We start from the raw sequence: 16,464 nt of genomic DNA on the forward strand, positions 1-16,464 counted from the left end.
AAATTTTACTACAAGAGACCCCTGAAAAAATGCATGCACGTGGTTATAAAATAGGTAGCTCTTTCCAAAAGTGGAGTGTGTTGCTGAGAAACAGATCTTGTTCAGGTGTCTAGTTGCTACCTAGGTGTCCAGTAACTGGAGTAAGGGTCACAATTATTAGGCTTTGCTAAAATAAATGCACGAGCACAAGCCACACCTCAACACCTCACGTTGTTGACTGCTTCCAGTTGAGCCCTGGGCCTCCAGCTGTGGCTCGGTATCCATAGGCAGCTGCTGCTGTTCAGGCTCTGCTGCTACCGGTTGGCCTTGCCCTGTGGGTGTGCTGGTGCTGGCTTATTGGGAGTTGTCCTGTGTTTGCTTTCCCAGTCAAGCTTCCTGAATGCCCCCTCCAGACATGCTGTGAACAGTTAGGAATAGTGAAAACTGACTGTGAATCAGATAGAATATTCTCAAATACGAATAGTAGAAACCAACCGCGAATTACATATATTCGAATGTAAATGGCAAAAGATTACTGCAAATGAATTATTTTCAACTGTGAATAGTGAAAATTCACTTCACATTGAATTTGATTCAAATTGCGCATTGCTCCCACGCCAGGCTGCTGTTAGCTGTGCCACGTATAAAGATGTATTATGAGCTGCACTGTTGTGGCGAATACCACACACCCATTTATTCCTTCTAAGTGGAACAAAAATAGTAGAGCAAAGGTATGTACTGAGACGTATGAACGTCTGGGCCATAATTTAAAAGTAGTTTTACAAGCACAGGCTTTCACAGTCAGGCTGTGCCATCTTCATTAGGACAGGTGCATCAGACAAGTCTAGTTAAGTGCGCCGTGGCTGCGCATGTGCTCATCGCTGCCTTTCTCCCGAATTAGAGAATTCAACACTGCAGAACAGAGTTTTTGCGATACCTTTCCGTCTACACTGCATGATAGCTTGCTTGAAGCTGAAAATAAACTGAGAGAGATACCATGTTTGCATAAACGTTGGCACAGGTCACATAAAAGTAGCAATATATGGAGTGTGCTGGGGTACATAGCTACTTACAATGTTCAACGTGATTTGGTGCTCTTCTGTCCAGCTTAGTGAGGGGGCTCACTCCTTCGTCGCCATACTGCCCTCTCCGCCACCCGCAGAACCAGTGGTAGACGGTGCTGACTGGGAGATTTACAGCGCTGCTAGCGAGCAGGCCCTCACCGTCCTCCTGCCTTGCCAGCTTCGTTTTATGAGGAGCTAGTGCGGCTGCTGGGGTCGTATCATCTTGAAAGTAGCGGAAGAATGCGGCACTTTTGTCCGATGTGGGTTTTAGAAGGCGAAGCCCATCGGCGCAGTCGAGCCCGTGGTTGAGCACCTCATGCAGCTTGATGAGAGCAGTCAGCGAGACTGGCCAGTTGAGGAATGGGTCGTTCTGCTGAGTTGCTTTTGTGACTTCCTAATTTTGACATCTACAAATGCTTAGCAGTAGTAGAATGCTTTCTGGCAGTTTCGTTCAAGCCTCTGTGCTGACACCTTCACTCCTTGTGGAACACAAACCTGTAAAAAGAGAATATCACAAATTATCTCAATTCTCAAAATATTATTTAAAGCTTGATATACAATGACTAACCTGCAATACATTTTTTTACTTAAATTACAATTTTATGAAACACAAACGTGTTAAACGGTAATATTATGAATTATTTTAGTTGTGAGAATATTATTGAGAACCAGATATGCAATCTGTAACCTGCAAATGTTTTTTTTTACTTCAATTACCCACTTCATCTGACAAGTTTCACAATCAGGCAACTAAGAAATGCTGAAGTTCCAAGGTGATGCGCATACTGTATTAAAGATGTGCCTCCAAGTCATGTTCTGATCTACTTCGCGGAGCAAGAAATTGTACAGGTTTAGCACTCGCCTTTCACTTAATTTTCCCATGTATGAAAAATGGCGTTTTAGGAAAATTTGTGTTGGTGCCAAGCAAAAAAAAAAAACTTGCTCAATCGCTCACGAAATCGAAGCGGAACAGTTGCATGTTATGCTCTTGCATATAAAACAATTCTCTCCAAAATAGGACAGTTATATGCTTCCCACATCTCGGTTACGTTTAAATCTACTGAACACGTAATAACACCACACGTTTAAAGCCTCTTTTAAAGCATTCTCAGTTGGTCTTTTTTTCCTCCTCAGCAAGGGGTGCCCCTTTATAGACCGAAGGGGGCAGGAGATAATTGGCTAAAAATCATTCATCTGTGGAAATGTCAAAAGCATGACACACATGCTCGACTCTTTTTGCTCGGACCATACTATGAAGCGTTATTTGTTTGTGAATTAGAATTACATCACATATTATTCTGATATTGTTTAATCTTACGTAAGGAAAAATAAATTAATTTGAACATGAAGTGAAATGCGGATTGTTTTTGCACGGGTGCTTCAAATCGTGGTCAAAAAATCTCACCCAACTCAATGTAATGTAATTTAAGCTATATGTTCTTTCACCTCGGCCAAGAGAACATACAACGACGAAGTTCAGCTGTTCTTCCCTTTGAAATTGAGCGTGAAAGACGGCGGCATCGATGATTGACCCGTGGCGTTGTTCAGCGTGACGGAAGCAAGTGTGATCAGTAGTAACCAGATTTTTAAGCCACCGCTACTGTAATAAATGCGTAGCAAAAAAAAAAAACTCGCTGGTGTAGCTTCGCAACTGGAACTGATCAGTCTGTCTTGATTTTACCAGGTCGGGTAGGGGGGTGATTTGGCAACGCCTCCGAGGACCTTGCCACAAAAAATGAAGACACTGCCGAAGAGCATCTATGGTACCTCGTTGGGTTGGGGGCTCCCAGTCGACGATCCACGACGCAGGGTTGCCTCGCCGGCCTCGCCGTAGTAGTCAGCCATGTGTACGCATCCCCGCACGAAGCACGTCCACGTTATCGACGCTGGCTTTGCAGTCTAACTCGAAAGGTTGGTCGCGCCCGCGCATGTCACAACGGCTGAAGAAATTAACTGCTACCACTGCTACTTCGTCGTCGAACTAGAAAAAAACCGTAAAATTGCAGCAAACTCTACGCCACTGATGATGCTGGTGCCGTGAACGAGCCGTAAACAAGAGCAGAGGAGTGCGGAGTACGTTTACTGCTTTGTTCGCACGCCGGCAGAACCAGCCTAAACATCAAATAGCAGGGAAGGAGTGTGGAGTACGTTTGGTGCTTTGTTCGAACTTCGCACACCGCAACGTTTTTATGGCGCAAGGTTTGTTTTGCATTCAACAGGTGGCGCACCGCAAACGCGCAATTTTTAAATTGTAAGCCGCGGCATTTGCGCTCACGTCTCCGGCTACGGATGAGATTTCTTTTTCTTGGAATGCATTTTTAGCATTTCTGCGCGTACTGTAGCACGATATCACGTTACTGTGATCGCCTACAGCATCAGCAACCATGCTTAAAATAAGACACATTCCCGCTGCATTTTTTATTCAGTGACAAAAAAGTAAATTCTCAACAAGAAAAGTGGGGGGAGGGTTCATTATGAGAGTAAATACAGTAGCTCTCATTTTAAGCACAAAAAACTACACTGAACTTTTTCATGTTTCGACACTTTTTGCACCTCAAAAATTGCTGCTATGCTTAAAAAGAGAATGAGGAAGTAAATCTACTGGGATGCACAAGCGACATAGCACAGGAGCATAGTTCAGTACATCTGCCCAGGAGGGACCTAATGGTTTTACGGTACACTATAGACGCCTAAAGAGACACTAAAGTGCAAAAGCAAGTTGGCCAGCATCGGTAATTGCAGTGTTGTGAATACAAATAATATGCGACTTGCAGCAGCAGTACTTTATTAGTGCATGAAAATTCGCAAAGCGTCGTGAAAACAGGCACGGCTGCCCTGTACATTGTTCTGCAGACAACTTGTGGCATCACTGATTGCGAATGGCAAGACAAGACTGGTGGAACTAGTCGAAGTGTTCTTCTGAAGCAAACACTGATGCAGGGTTATGCAAGTTTAAAATGAGTGTGTGCAAGAACTTTTCCTGGTTATGAGCATTTTAAAAGACACAAACATCAGCCAGTAAACATAAAATATGATGCCTCATCCCAGGCTTTCTTGCAATGTCGATTTCGTGGGAATGTTTTGCCTCGCCTAGAAACACAGCCACAAAAATACATGCATGTGGGTGCACTAGAGACTGTAGTACTGTACCTAGCTAGTGACATACAGATAAAGCAGCCAGTGGAAACAGGAAAATTAGCACAATCAACACGAAGCAGGACGGCTTTCAAATGCTTTGATCAATGGCGCATGCATATTCAGCAGCTTTTCCTAGGTGAGTAGCGCCTGCAGGCGTTTCTGGGGAAACATGGTTAAGCAGGGCTGTTAAGACGGGACAAAAGTAGAGACCACACAGGACTAGCGCTAGACATCAACTGAAATTTTTACTACACACATCAAAAGATATACAGGAAGGGCGCATGCGTGAACATGCTCAAAGCACAAAGAAAAAAGACAAGGTCAAGTGGTGCATTTTGTTACGCACGTGGCAAGTTCGCATCCAGATAATCTATTTCTTTTTTTTTGATGAACTAATAGATGCCGTGCTTACACACTTTTCACCGGCTTTCATGATGCACCACGCTTCAAACAATTCACGGCTGGCTTGGTCCTTAAAACAGCACAATGTTGCTGTCTTCTCGTAAATTGGGACACAGTGTGGAACGCACCGGCAGCGGCGGCAATGGTCAGCTAAATGGCCCCCCGAAGTGAGTGCTTGAACAGCTGTACGGTGCTCCCAGAGCCTGTCATTTATGCACCTACCAGTCTGCCCAATATAGCATTTTCCACCAGATAGAGGCACTTCGTATAGAACACCTTGTTTGCAACCAACAAACAGCGTGGCATGCCTCTTCTTCGGTTACCCTTCTTCTCGCCATTCACAGCAGAGCACATTCGTGCTAGTTTTTCTGGGGCGGAGAACACAACGTCGGCAACACATTTCCCCGCCACCTTTTTAAGGCGGTTGGAGAAATTGTGCACGTAAGGGACGACCACAGGCCTCCTTTCTTTGCGAGGTTCATCTTGCCCTTGACGCCGTGCCCCTGACTTGACGTCACGCAATAGGCTTTCAACCACTGCTGCTATTACTTCCCGAGGGAAGCCGGCATCTTTCAAACGTGCAACTTGGTGCTGAACACTATCGGCGACTTGGTGCTGACAAGACTTCTCGAGGGCACCGCGAAGACAGCTAACGCCAATACCCCTTTTCACTATCTTCGAATGCGCTGATTGATAATCCAAAATTGCCTTTTTTGACCGTGGCTGATACGCCCAACACACGCGTGTTCCACAGAAATTAAAACACACATCGAGGAACTGCAAGGACCCATCATTTGGTAATTCATGAGTGAATTCCAAGCCGTCAGAGCACTCCAGAAATGTTTTCTTAACTGTCTTGACTAAAAGGTTTACTTCTTCTGGCTTCACCGACCTAGTCACAATCATGTAATCATCGACATATCTAAATATCTTTGCTGTCTTAGCCGTGTCAATATATGCCTCAATGCTGCAGAAGACAAACGTCTTCAAATTTTCCTTCTTCCCACACACCATATCCGACTGGAATAATCTGCCTGTATCTGTTGTCTGCAGCATTGATGGGATTGAACATATAGAAAATTGAGACAGTATGTTTTTACAAGTTACTGTATTTTACCATGTGTTGTCGGTTTGTTTATATTTGAGTGATTCCTGCTTGGGTCCTGTGTGGGGCCTGCAGTATGTCATAAATAAATAAATAAATAAATAAATAAGCTGGTCCGCAGCAACACATGCAATGTACACTTAACTTTTAAGCCAAATACAGCCACCATAGCACATTGTTTTCACCTATTTTGCAATTCACACAGGGAGAGCAGAACTGCTTAAATATGCTCCTTCTGGAAGCGTCTTTTGGGAAACTGGTCATTAGGAATGCAATAGTCATCACTTCAAAGCCTCTGTGACAAGCTTAATAACACCCACGCTTTGCAATTGGTCAGCTGTACACTGAATTTGCACACCAGACACTTTCCTAAGCGGTCGCCAGCGACAAAGAAAAAGGGGGGTGGGGGGTCACAAAGATTTGAACCCTGGAACAACACATTTAGCAACGGAAGCGCACACCAAAGGGTCATCCTGTCTGACTGAGGAAATCGTCCGAGCAGTAGTAAATCATTGAAGGACTCAGGCCAGTTATCATTGCGCCTGCCGAAACTTTAGCGAGTTACAACTGCCGTTTCGTCAGCACGTACGGAACGCTAGTGAAGAAAAAAAAAGAACGAAAGCAACATGGTCGTTTGCGCTATCACAGAAAAACATCGGGAAACAAAATGCAATTTCCGGGGCAAAGGTTGAGCCGATCACATGTAGGGTGAACGGTAGATCTACGTTTGAGAAACAGCCGCTCCAACTACGCGGCGGCTGGCGAAAGGTTGAGGCACTTCGAAGTCTACAGCGCCGGCCAACACCCGAGAACGCGAAATCACGCACAGAGACATGGTTGAAGCACTTCACGTAAGAGCATGAGGAGAGGATACAGTAGAGCGCACACTGCGTATCCAAACAGTTGCCGCTTCACGTAAGAGAACGCGAAATATCCAACACAGGCACGGTTGAAGCACTCGTAACTTCGCTAGAATACGAAGGATTAAGCGTTAAATCCAAAGCGCGGCCGTCGCAGAGAGCGAAATAAAACACGCCGATTGATACACTTGTCGCTTCACGAAAGTGCCCGAGCAGAGGCTAGCGCAGAGCGCACACTTCTCCCGCTTCTCCGGCGATATTCAACGCCGGCAGGGGCGTCCCAGAGCGCGGGGAGCGTGCACAACGGCGGAAAAGCCAAGCGCCCTTCGCCTTTCCCACTCACACTCCTCCTTTTCTCCCTTTCGCGTCTGAGCGTCCGGGAAATTTATTTCACGCATCCGGGGCAACGAAGGCGCCGACGCCCGCGCCAGGGAGGCCCACCACGAGGGCACCCCAGTCTCCAAAGAAGTCACCGCGTTCGACGAGGCCCGCACTGCCCTGGCCCGCATGGTGCAAACGATGCACCCCGACCCTCGGGTCGTGAGCGGCCTGGCGCCCAGACCGTTGCCCGCACGCATCAGCAGGGACGCCCGCTGCCTGGTTCTCCGCATGCGGCTGAACTGCTGCAATGTGGCGGAGCGTCTGCACCGACACGGCCGCAAGGACTCCCCTGCATGTGCGGACTGTTCCGAACTGGAGACGCTCGAACACCTACTCTGCTTCTGCCCCCACCACGCAGGCCCGAGAGCAGAGCTCCACCGAGCGCTCCAGCGTCGAGGCCTTCCCAGCGCCGACATGGAGAACCTTCTGTTCCCGAAGGGACCTGCGGCAACCCAACGGGAAGTGTTCACTTATCTGCTTCACTTCCTGGAGACGACCGGCCTCACGCAGTGGCTGTAGCCCGGAGTGCGGTGAATGACTTGTGTGCCCGGACTGACAGCGTTCTAGGACTGACAGCTCTCTTTATACCTTTCTCTCCCTCTCTCTCTCTTTCTACTTTATCCTATCACTCCCCCTCTACTTCCCTTCCCCTGCACTGGGTTGTATGCAGGTGAGCTCCCTGCCGAGCTGAAAATATCCCCAGTGAATTTCCTTTCATTTTCCCGTCGCAAACCACAACACCCCCCCCCCCCCCCCGCCGCACAAAGCGGTGAGGTCAGGCAAGGAGTCTGTCATATGCGCCGTTCGGGATGAAAGCGCGGGAATTTGAAACAAACGATTTTCAGACCGTTCAAGGTAATTAACTATCGCGCGCTGAAGTATTTGAAGTGCTGTTTCAGGTTGGCCAGACCATTAAGCATCGATAAAAGCAATAAAAGTGTAACATAAAATTTTCGTGTCAGTGCTCCTTTAGGAAGTCTAACTTGGATGAAAAAAAAACGGTTTTATGTTATGGGTCAAGTGTGTATTTCGCCCTACCGCATGGGCCTTGTCTTTCAAACAAACGTGGTAAAATGATTTCTAGTCTCCCCATGCTGTGAATAAAATTAAGCACTTAATGTGGACAATCAATTAAAAGCTCTATTGGGTGCATTTCAGGAGTCTAATGAAAGTTGTGTGTTCGATAGATCGGGTTTGAAACTCAGGACTTAAAACAACGAGATTTTTCGCAGTACACCAAAGGCTGAAATCCACATAGCAGCAATGTGCAAAACTTGAACACATTGTCTTTGGTGTTCTCTTGGTCACAGCATTGAGATTTGACCATACGTGAAGGAAACAATTTTCCTCTAGGTGCACAATACGGGTCCCATTAGCAGCACGTGACAATGACTTTGATGAAACTATTACGAATAATAAATAATTGACACAGAAAAGGGCGCCATTCTTTCTTTTTTATTTAAGTGTTTCCAGAATGCATCAGTACAACAATGTAAACAAACGCTTTATGCTAAGTGGAGAAAATTGCTGGCTAACGGAACCAACGCATGCACCACCGAATTGTTAAAGCGAATAATATGTATGTGACCTTAGACAGGAATATATAACGAATAGCTTGATGGCAAAGTCAAATTTTGACACAATATGTGCGTCGAAAAAGAAAGGTGAAATTCCAAAAGTGTTGCACTCAGCAATGCTGTTCTTGCTGCCATTTTTTTAAAACAAATTGTTATTAAGAATACAAAACTGACTTTACTTTTTTTAGATTTGTTTATTCGTTCAACTTCCAAAAAAACGTAGGAATAGCATCTGTACAGGTTACTGGTTACTTTCCATCCTTCCGGCCACTTTATTTGTGGTATAACCTTTAGAGTACATTTACGAGGTCGGTCCTCAGAATCCTAGCACCGACCTTCTGAATGTTGAGGTGTACTTTTAAGGTCAAACTTTCCGGTTCGATTAACCGTCTCTAGCAGCACATGCCTTGTTTTTTTGTAGTGCTATGTGTGCAATTTTGGCTATTTTTCATCAAAATTCGCATTCATTAAAATTTTTATTAGCAATAATCTCTTCCCAATGACATTTTGCAGCAGTGCTCTATGCAAAATCAGGCAATCTTATCAGAGGAAAGTTCTTTCAGATAGAATAATCCAATTTTTCTTATAAAGAACAACGACAAGTGATGCGATAGAACAAAAGTCTTACACTAAAGATGAAATATTTGGTAATGAGTCTGTAACTGCTCATTGCTTAGACAAGCAATGCACAAAAGCAATTAGATTTGTTTAAACAAGCACCTAGTATCCCTTTATTTAGTATTTTTACCTCCAACACTAGCTTACCTGTAAACACCCTCAAGTACATACGTGATAGAAAAAAAAAAGCTTTTTCAGTTAGCACTTAAGCTTATACTCGTTTGCTTTGTAGCCGCAAGTGTGCGGGGTTACTGAAGTTCGAACACTAATAAAGTTTTAGGATTAGGATATAAATATTTCAGTCAGCAAGTGTTGCCTTTTTAATACGTTTATTTTAAGCAAATCCTTTTGATGCCTGTACTGGCTAGGAGTCGAAACGATGCGGACCGTCTTTGTGAACCTCTTCGGTAATCTTTGGTCGTTTTTTCAGGTGTAACTGCACACCAGAAAGGACGCATTCTGATATTTCCTGCAAAAAGGACATTCTTCGGAGCACAAAGGGTCTCTGGGTGTTTGATAGCACTGAAAGGAAAATGAAATAATTGAGCAAATATAAAATGAGTAAGTAAGCTGTCAAGAATCGGAACATTCGTAACAAAAAATAAAACGGGGAAACCTGAGTTATTATGAACCTATGTTCTTAAATGTACATATAAACTAAGAAAAATGTGCGGTTTTGTAAGCAAAACAAAAAAAGAAAGCATATAGTGATACCTCAAGCTATATTCGCAGGCGTTCAAATAATTCTCTGTTCATATCTTGCTGACGCTATATTGATATTTGTAAACGCTGCAAGATAGCGCGCGCACACCCCTGGTTTTTGAACAATACGGCTCCAACACTTATTGACACAATTTCTGCCTCAGATGAGCGCGGCCAACTATGTGCCATAGGAATATTACTAATACATCTGAACAAAAAATAGGATTTGACCTCCGGCGTTACAAATTCTGGGTGCGCTCACTAGTGAAATAGTCGCATTCATATAAAACTGATCATTCGGTAGGGGTAATTACTATCGGCATCAAAAGCTGCACGATTGAGGCATGCGTAGAAAAATTGTACAATGGAAACGAAGCTGAGAAATTCCACGCTAATATCCATTCTTCCCGTCTTACGTACTGTCTTTGAAGGTGGCAGGCGTGATAGGTAAAATGGTTCTCGGCGCATCATAAAAATACTCGCAACTACATGGATTCCGGATGGAGTTTAAAAGAACAGGTAATCAGCCGTATAAAAACTAAACAAGAAATGTTGAAGATAAGAAAACTGACGCGAAAAAATCTTATATTGCAATAAATTTTAAAAAGGTTGTAAAAATGAATCAACTAGAAAAGTACACTACCTAAAAACACCGTAAGTGTCTTTTAGCGCTTTTCTAAAGCCTCCTGCATCGTCCCCTCAATGCAACTTCATTATAAAAAGTCAATATGTCCAATATTTTACCAAATTACAAGAAAATCATAATAGGTAGCACGAACAAATTCCGATACCACAATCTGCAGTTAAGAGATTCATCATTATTATCAGTGGTAGCAGCAGCAGCAGCCTACTCGGGTGCAATGAAAGACGACGGCATTACCATCTGACCTCCAAGCGCTCATGTCCTACGCAGCTCGAATTCGCAGTTTACCCCCAAATTGCTATATTTTATCTCTCCATCAGGTTAATGGCTTTCGCCTTCTGCTACGACCCATCTCTCGATATCAACTGCATTACCTTCATTGTCCACCGGTTGTCGCTTCGTCTCAATGCAAGTGCATTTCTTTTTTCATTATTTGAACTAGTGTGTTTTCTACTCTAGTTTGTTCTCTAGTGCAGGTAGGTAATCTACACTAGGCGCAAACCGAACACGGTTGGAAGAATGAGGTAAACACAAACAGTTTGCTACTCACAGGAGTTGTGAGAGGCGCCCTGTTTGTATTTACCTCAGTCTTTCGCCAGTGATACCTTAGCCTCTAGTAAAGATGAATTTAAACGAAATCGCCCAGTTATCTGTTTTGAGCCTGATTGCTCGCTTCCGGTCTCTGAATGTTATTCTTAGCATTATTCGTTCCAAGGCCCTTTGAGCCACCCTGAGGTTGCTTTCCAGTGGGTTAGTAAGTTGCAAAGCTTCAACTCCGTATTCCATCACCGGCAGTATGCAATGGTTGTATATTTTTTTTTTCTTTTGAGCGACACAGGCGGCTTACGTTTTAGTATTTGTGAGCGCTTGGCGAGAAATCCCCACTCCTAAATATTCCGCACTGTATTTCTCTCTCGTGTTTGGGGGCAGCGCAAACCATCTGGCCGAGCTATTTATATTGCTGTACTTCTAGCGTTTCTTTCCTATTCTGAAGACGACGTTGTTGGCGTGTTTATTTCTCAGTAGTCTAAATGTATTCTTTATTTTTAGCGTCACCGCCATGCTTTCTGATTGTAGTTCCTCAAGCATTGTTTGCAGCCTTATCGAGTCTTTTCTGCCGGCTTATTCAGCAAGACTATATCGCCCCCAAACTTCAAACGGCTCAGGCATTCCCCGTTTATTCTTCATCCTATGTTTTCACAGTAGAGCACTTTAAATACCATAAAAACCCGCTTATAATACGGACCCGCGTATAATAAGAGGTGTAGTTCGAGGACGGTAACATCAGAAAAAAAGTTTCCATCCGCATATAATGCGATGTGATGAGCATAGAAAACATTCATTTGCACTGCAGTTACCGTCAGTTCTCGCTGGCACTGTCTCCCGATGTCCGTTCAGTCATCGTCAGGTTCGCTGCCGCTGCCTTCTGAAGTCACCTCGTCGGAATAGCCTTCCCACAGAAAGTGGTCCTCACCATCAAGGGCGTTCGAGATGCCCATTTCCTAAAAGAGCGACTTACGAGATCCTCTGGGATGCTGGCCCACGCATCCGCGATCCATCCAAAAAGCACCGCTGGAGAAGCCCGCGTCAGTCATCCAGTAGCTGTCACTTACGGGTCTCCTGACCTCATCCTTTCTTGGTAGAAGGACTTGGTGCAATCTTTGAAAGGCTTGTTGATGTGAACGCCTAGAGGTTGCACCTTGGATGTCATTCCTCATGGAATGAAAATCAGTTCGGTGCGGGGTTCACGCAACAACTTTTTCGCGGATTCGGCCAGGTGGCAGCGAAAGGCTTCCAACACGAGCACTGACGGGAACCACCAACGGTGCTTTATCAGGTCAAGCACCAGTTGCTTTCTCCACCCGCGAATGCTGCCTTCGATGACGCCGAACTGCCGTCCTGCGGCGCAATTCCTGATGGTCTCGGCACATAAAAAAACTTTTCTAATAATTGCAGCCGAATACTGCCTTCGTGCACCTGACATCGTGATAGACTTGTGGTGAACGTGCGGATCCTTCGCGTGGTCAAAACAATAAAAATGGCGCCGGCAGAGAGAAGCAGCAGCCAGCTAACGCCACCGGAAGATGGCGCACCCTGCACTGAAACCGAAACCGAAAGGAAAAATTTTCAGCTGAAAACTTTGGGATCCACATATAATACGAGGCACAAATTTTACATTGGAAAATTTCAAAAAGAAAACTCCTATGATACGCGGGTTTTTTCGGTAGCCCCTCCTGACATCCTGTGAATAGTTTTTCTGAAATGGCATCTCCCTGCCTTGGTCCTTTTCCAATCAGAAAATTATAGCTTCGCTTGTGCAGGGTTATGCTAACTTTGCATTTCTTATACGTCTTCTAAGAGTATAATTTAGGTTTCCTGCACACCCTGGGCTTTTAGTGCATATTTATTTACTTATTTATTTATACTGTTGGCCCCTGCTGGCAGGTACAGGGTGGAAAAAAGGAACGCTGGGATATGCAGCTGTCAAAATAAGTAACACTTCAAAAACAGACACTTCGACAACACATTTCTTTGACAACACAGTTCTTCATGCGTCATTCACTGATCAACAATACTCATAATATTGTCAAATTAAGTACCGCCCGTTACGCGGAGATAGTGCTGTCAAGGTGCAAGACTACGAAAAAAAGAAAATACTTCAACCTGTTCATCGATAGTCACACGTTTAGCTGTACATTTACAGTGCCCGTATGCACCGATCTTACCTAATTTTCCAGATTCAAAGACAAAATTTAAAACTAAATTTAAATCGGTTCTTGGTTCTGTATTGTATTGTTTATCCCATGAGTCGCTGGTAGATAGCTTTGAGCTGTTACGCATGCCCGATTTTTTTTTGTTATTCAGATGGACAGCGGTGCTGAAATATATTTCGTCCCACGAATATTTCACTCTGTACACAACACGACATGACCTTCGCTTTTGTGGTCATTTTATCATACCAAGGGTTCGTACTAAGAATGGTGAGCGGTTGGGTTTAAATTATGTATTTTATACTCTTAGCTCTCTTCTCTGCAAACGGGTTTCGCTCAGCAGCCTCGCTAAAAATAGAGCCGCTATTTTTGAAATCCAATTTCGAAGAATACGCTTTAAAAAATATTTTCTTGCTGTTTCTAATAATCATTTTAGATTCACAGCTTTTCTTTGTTCGTTTCTTCATGTTTTTAAACGACATTTTTAATTGCTAAGCGCATCAAGGGTAGCCACATGCGTGCCTTTCTTTCTTAGACCCCTTATATATATATATATATATATATATATATATATATATATATATATATCTATTATTCTCATATATATATATATATCTCATATATATCTCTTGCTCATTCTTGCCGCTCTGGTCGGCTTTCGCCGACCAGAGCGGCAAGATTGAGCAAGAGCCCTGAACGAAAAAGAGCACAAAGACTTATATTTAGACCGGCAAGTTACAAACACAAGCCCGAGATAACGCATCGATAATGACAGAAAACTTAGATGGAATTCAAATACAAGAAACAGTCCAATTAGACAAAATGATACAAAGAGGAGCGCTAACAAATGAATATTACGAAGCGTAGCAGTTAACAAAAAAAGAAAACGAACAGTTCGATGCTTATGAGAGACAGAGTCTTAGCATATTCACCGACCGGGCCGGACGATGCACCGCTTTCGGAGGCGATTCGGCTACCTGGGAAGCGCGGCTTCGCTGTAGGCCAGGCCGTCCTGGACGATCACGTTGATTCGAAGACCGGGAGTACGTTGGAGTCCTCCAGGGTGCGCGTCGCCGATGGTGTGATGCACAAACTGACAAGTGCCGTTGTCACATCACGACTGCCAAACGTAGCTGGTTTGCTTAGGCGCGGCTTCTCTTTTTATAACCGTGCCGGCGCGGAGATGGAGAGCACAACACACAACGCTCCCGCCGCCGTCAGCGAATAACTTCACTCTTCTCCCTTCTAGAATCATCGACGCTCTTTAGCACTGGCAAGGCCACGCGCACCTCCTCGAAAGTACTGGAAGCTTCGACGAAACCGGAGCGGCGGAGGTTTTATTTTTGTTGTTTTCTCGACGGCGAGCCGGCGAGTGATCGTGTTACCGTCTCTTCGTTCGAGAAAGCTCCATATTGTCTCGGGGAGAATGAAACCCAACTGAAGGAATCGAATGACTGCAAGAAGAATTAGGCGCTGTACAAATGAAATGAAAAATTTATAAGGTACTTTTAGACGTCATACGCTCGAGTTTGTGACACCATCATTTGCTTTTTTGCAGTCCAAGAATATACAGTCAACCACTTTAAGCTTATCTATTGCAAGAGCCAAATCGTACGTGAACTCAACAATCCGCGTTGAGCAAGAAAATAATGACAAAATCCATGTTTCCTAGGATGCTGGCGATTATGTTTAATCAAATGAGTCATTACCCAAGAGTAGCTGAGCTCACCTTCAAACATGGGAAGTAAATTAACAGCTAGTCTTCGTCAGTGAGAAGGCTCTGTTGTTATCGCAATTTTGAAGTATTTTTTTTCTAAATAAGTAGTCGTAAAATCCCATCAAGTAACATAGTGCAGGGCATGAAGTTGATCCTACCAATGCACGAGCGAGTCTCTTCTAGGTTTATCACCAACAAAATAGTGCAATATTTCTTGTCGCAGTTTAATTGTAAGCAGAATAACTTGCGCTTTTGCTCGCTCTTGCCTTTCTTTGGTGGGGAGTCCTTGACATGGTGGCGGTTTATCTCCTGCGTGGTGGCCGCTTGCTCGACGCCCTTGAAGGCCAGTTATTTTGGTGAACCATCTCCATCTCGGATCGGACATCTCTGCCGGGTCGATGTCTCCAATGCTCTCCATTGCTTGAGGGGGCGAATAGCCTCGAGCTGATGCGTCGACGAAGCCGGCGGCAGAGGCGTGGTAGCTGCGATGACTGGCGAGGCTTAGCTCACCCGTCGGTGTGGCCTTCTTGTGGCAATAAATAACATTTCGCTGGCCTATAAGGTTCCCTGCTAACGTCCAGTGAGTCCTTGCACCTTGCCCGTTCACCGAGAACACTCATTACTGTTTGACAAACGATTTTCGTTCATTTAAAACGTAGAAACACGGAGCGGATGAAAAAAGCGTCCCTGTCGTTCGGCTCACTAACGGCTTTTTCTCCCCCCAGGAAAAAAACCGGTCGGCCTCCTTTGTCTGTGCATGAATTCTCGGCGCCCAGGCGCGTGCCGTTGTTCGGCTGTATGGCGTTTGCCGAAAAAATGACGTAGAACCAGATACTTTACGTAGGCCGGTCTCCTCTTGAACACCGGTTGCCAAATATTCTGTGGCCATTCGCTTGCCGTAATTCGGCCGAGGACAGCTAACCGAATGAAAAACGTATATTCTGGGGCCGTACGTCGGCCGGTATCCTTCATAGCACTGGTTGCCGGACTAAACTGCGGAGCGCAGCCGCACTCGTTCCAGTGAAGGGAGAAGTGCGAGGATGGCACGCCCTTCAGTGAAGCGGCATGTTAAATCGGACACTCCTGATGATGGGAAGCCAATGGCCAGCGAACGCGGGAAATAGCCGAAGCTTATAATATTATAAAGAGCGGAGACACGTGCGTGAGCCATGCGTCAATTTCGCTTACGGATGATGAGGTTGTTTTTCTAGACAAGTGGGGTGTTTAAGTGGTTGCGTGGCTTAATATGTTTGAGACGTTTGTGGTTTTTATCTCAGTTTTGCGCCTATATAACAAGTGTTTCTTTCTAATAAAAGGTTCAGTTGTTATACAGCGCTTGTGCGTCCTTACTCTCCTTGTCCTATTTTCGTTTAGCTTGACCATCATGAGACAACTTTCGTTTTTAATTGGATCAAAATTTGGTCGGTTTTGGTGCAACAGCAATGAAATGACACGATACAAGCCTGAAGAGAAATATAGTCCAGGATATACCGCACTTCTCTAAAGATTTTCATATCATCAGCATACAAGGAAAAATTAGAATTTTGAATGGGAGAAGCAACATCGT

General features: G+C 44.6%; 2 long non-coding RNA genes across 2 annotated transcripts in view; both read right to left on the bottom strand.

Annotated features, from left to right (window-relative positions):
* Nucleotides 1-334: 334 nt before the first annotated feature.
* LOC144164963 (uncharacterized) lies at nt 335-2,852 on the bottom strand. The gene is made up of 3 exons (XR_013321276.1): nt 2,811-2,852; nt 1,053-1,538; nt 335-397 (listed from the first exon to the last, which is right to left on the bottom strand). It is a non-coding gene; the product is annotated as an uncharacterized LOC144164963 (long non-coding RNA).
* A 6,605-nt stretch (nt 2,853-9,457) lies between these two features.
* LOC144164964 (uncharacterized) overlaps nt 9,458-16,464 on the bottom strand; it is a 49,143-nt gene continuing 42,136 nt past the window's right edge. Inside the window, exon 3 of the long non-coding RNA XR_013321277.1 lies at nt 9,458-9,646. This is a non-coding gene — a long non-coding RNA (uncharacterized LOC144164964). The remainder of the gene's footprint in view (nt 9,647-16,464) is intronic.

Source organism: Haemaphysalis longicornis, unplaced genomic scaffold (genome assembly GCF_048455015.1).
Source record: "Haemaphysalis longicornis isolate Haplotype H1 unplaced genomic scaffold, Haemaphysalis longicornis Haplotype H1 scaffold_14, whole genome shotgun sequence".
Lineage (NCBI taxonomy): Eukaryota > Metazoa > Arthropoda > Arachnida > Ixodida > Ixodidae > Haemaphysalis > Haemaphysalis longicornis.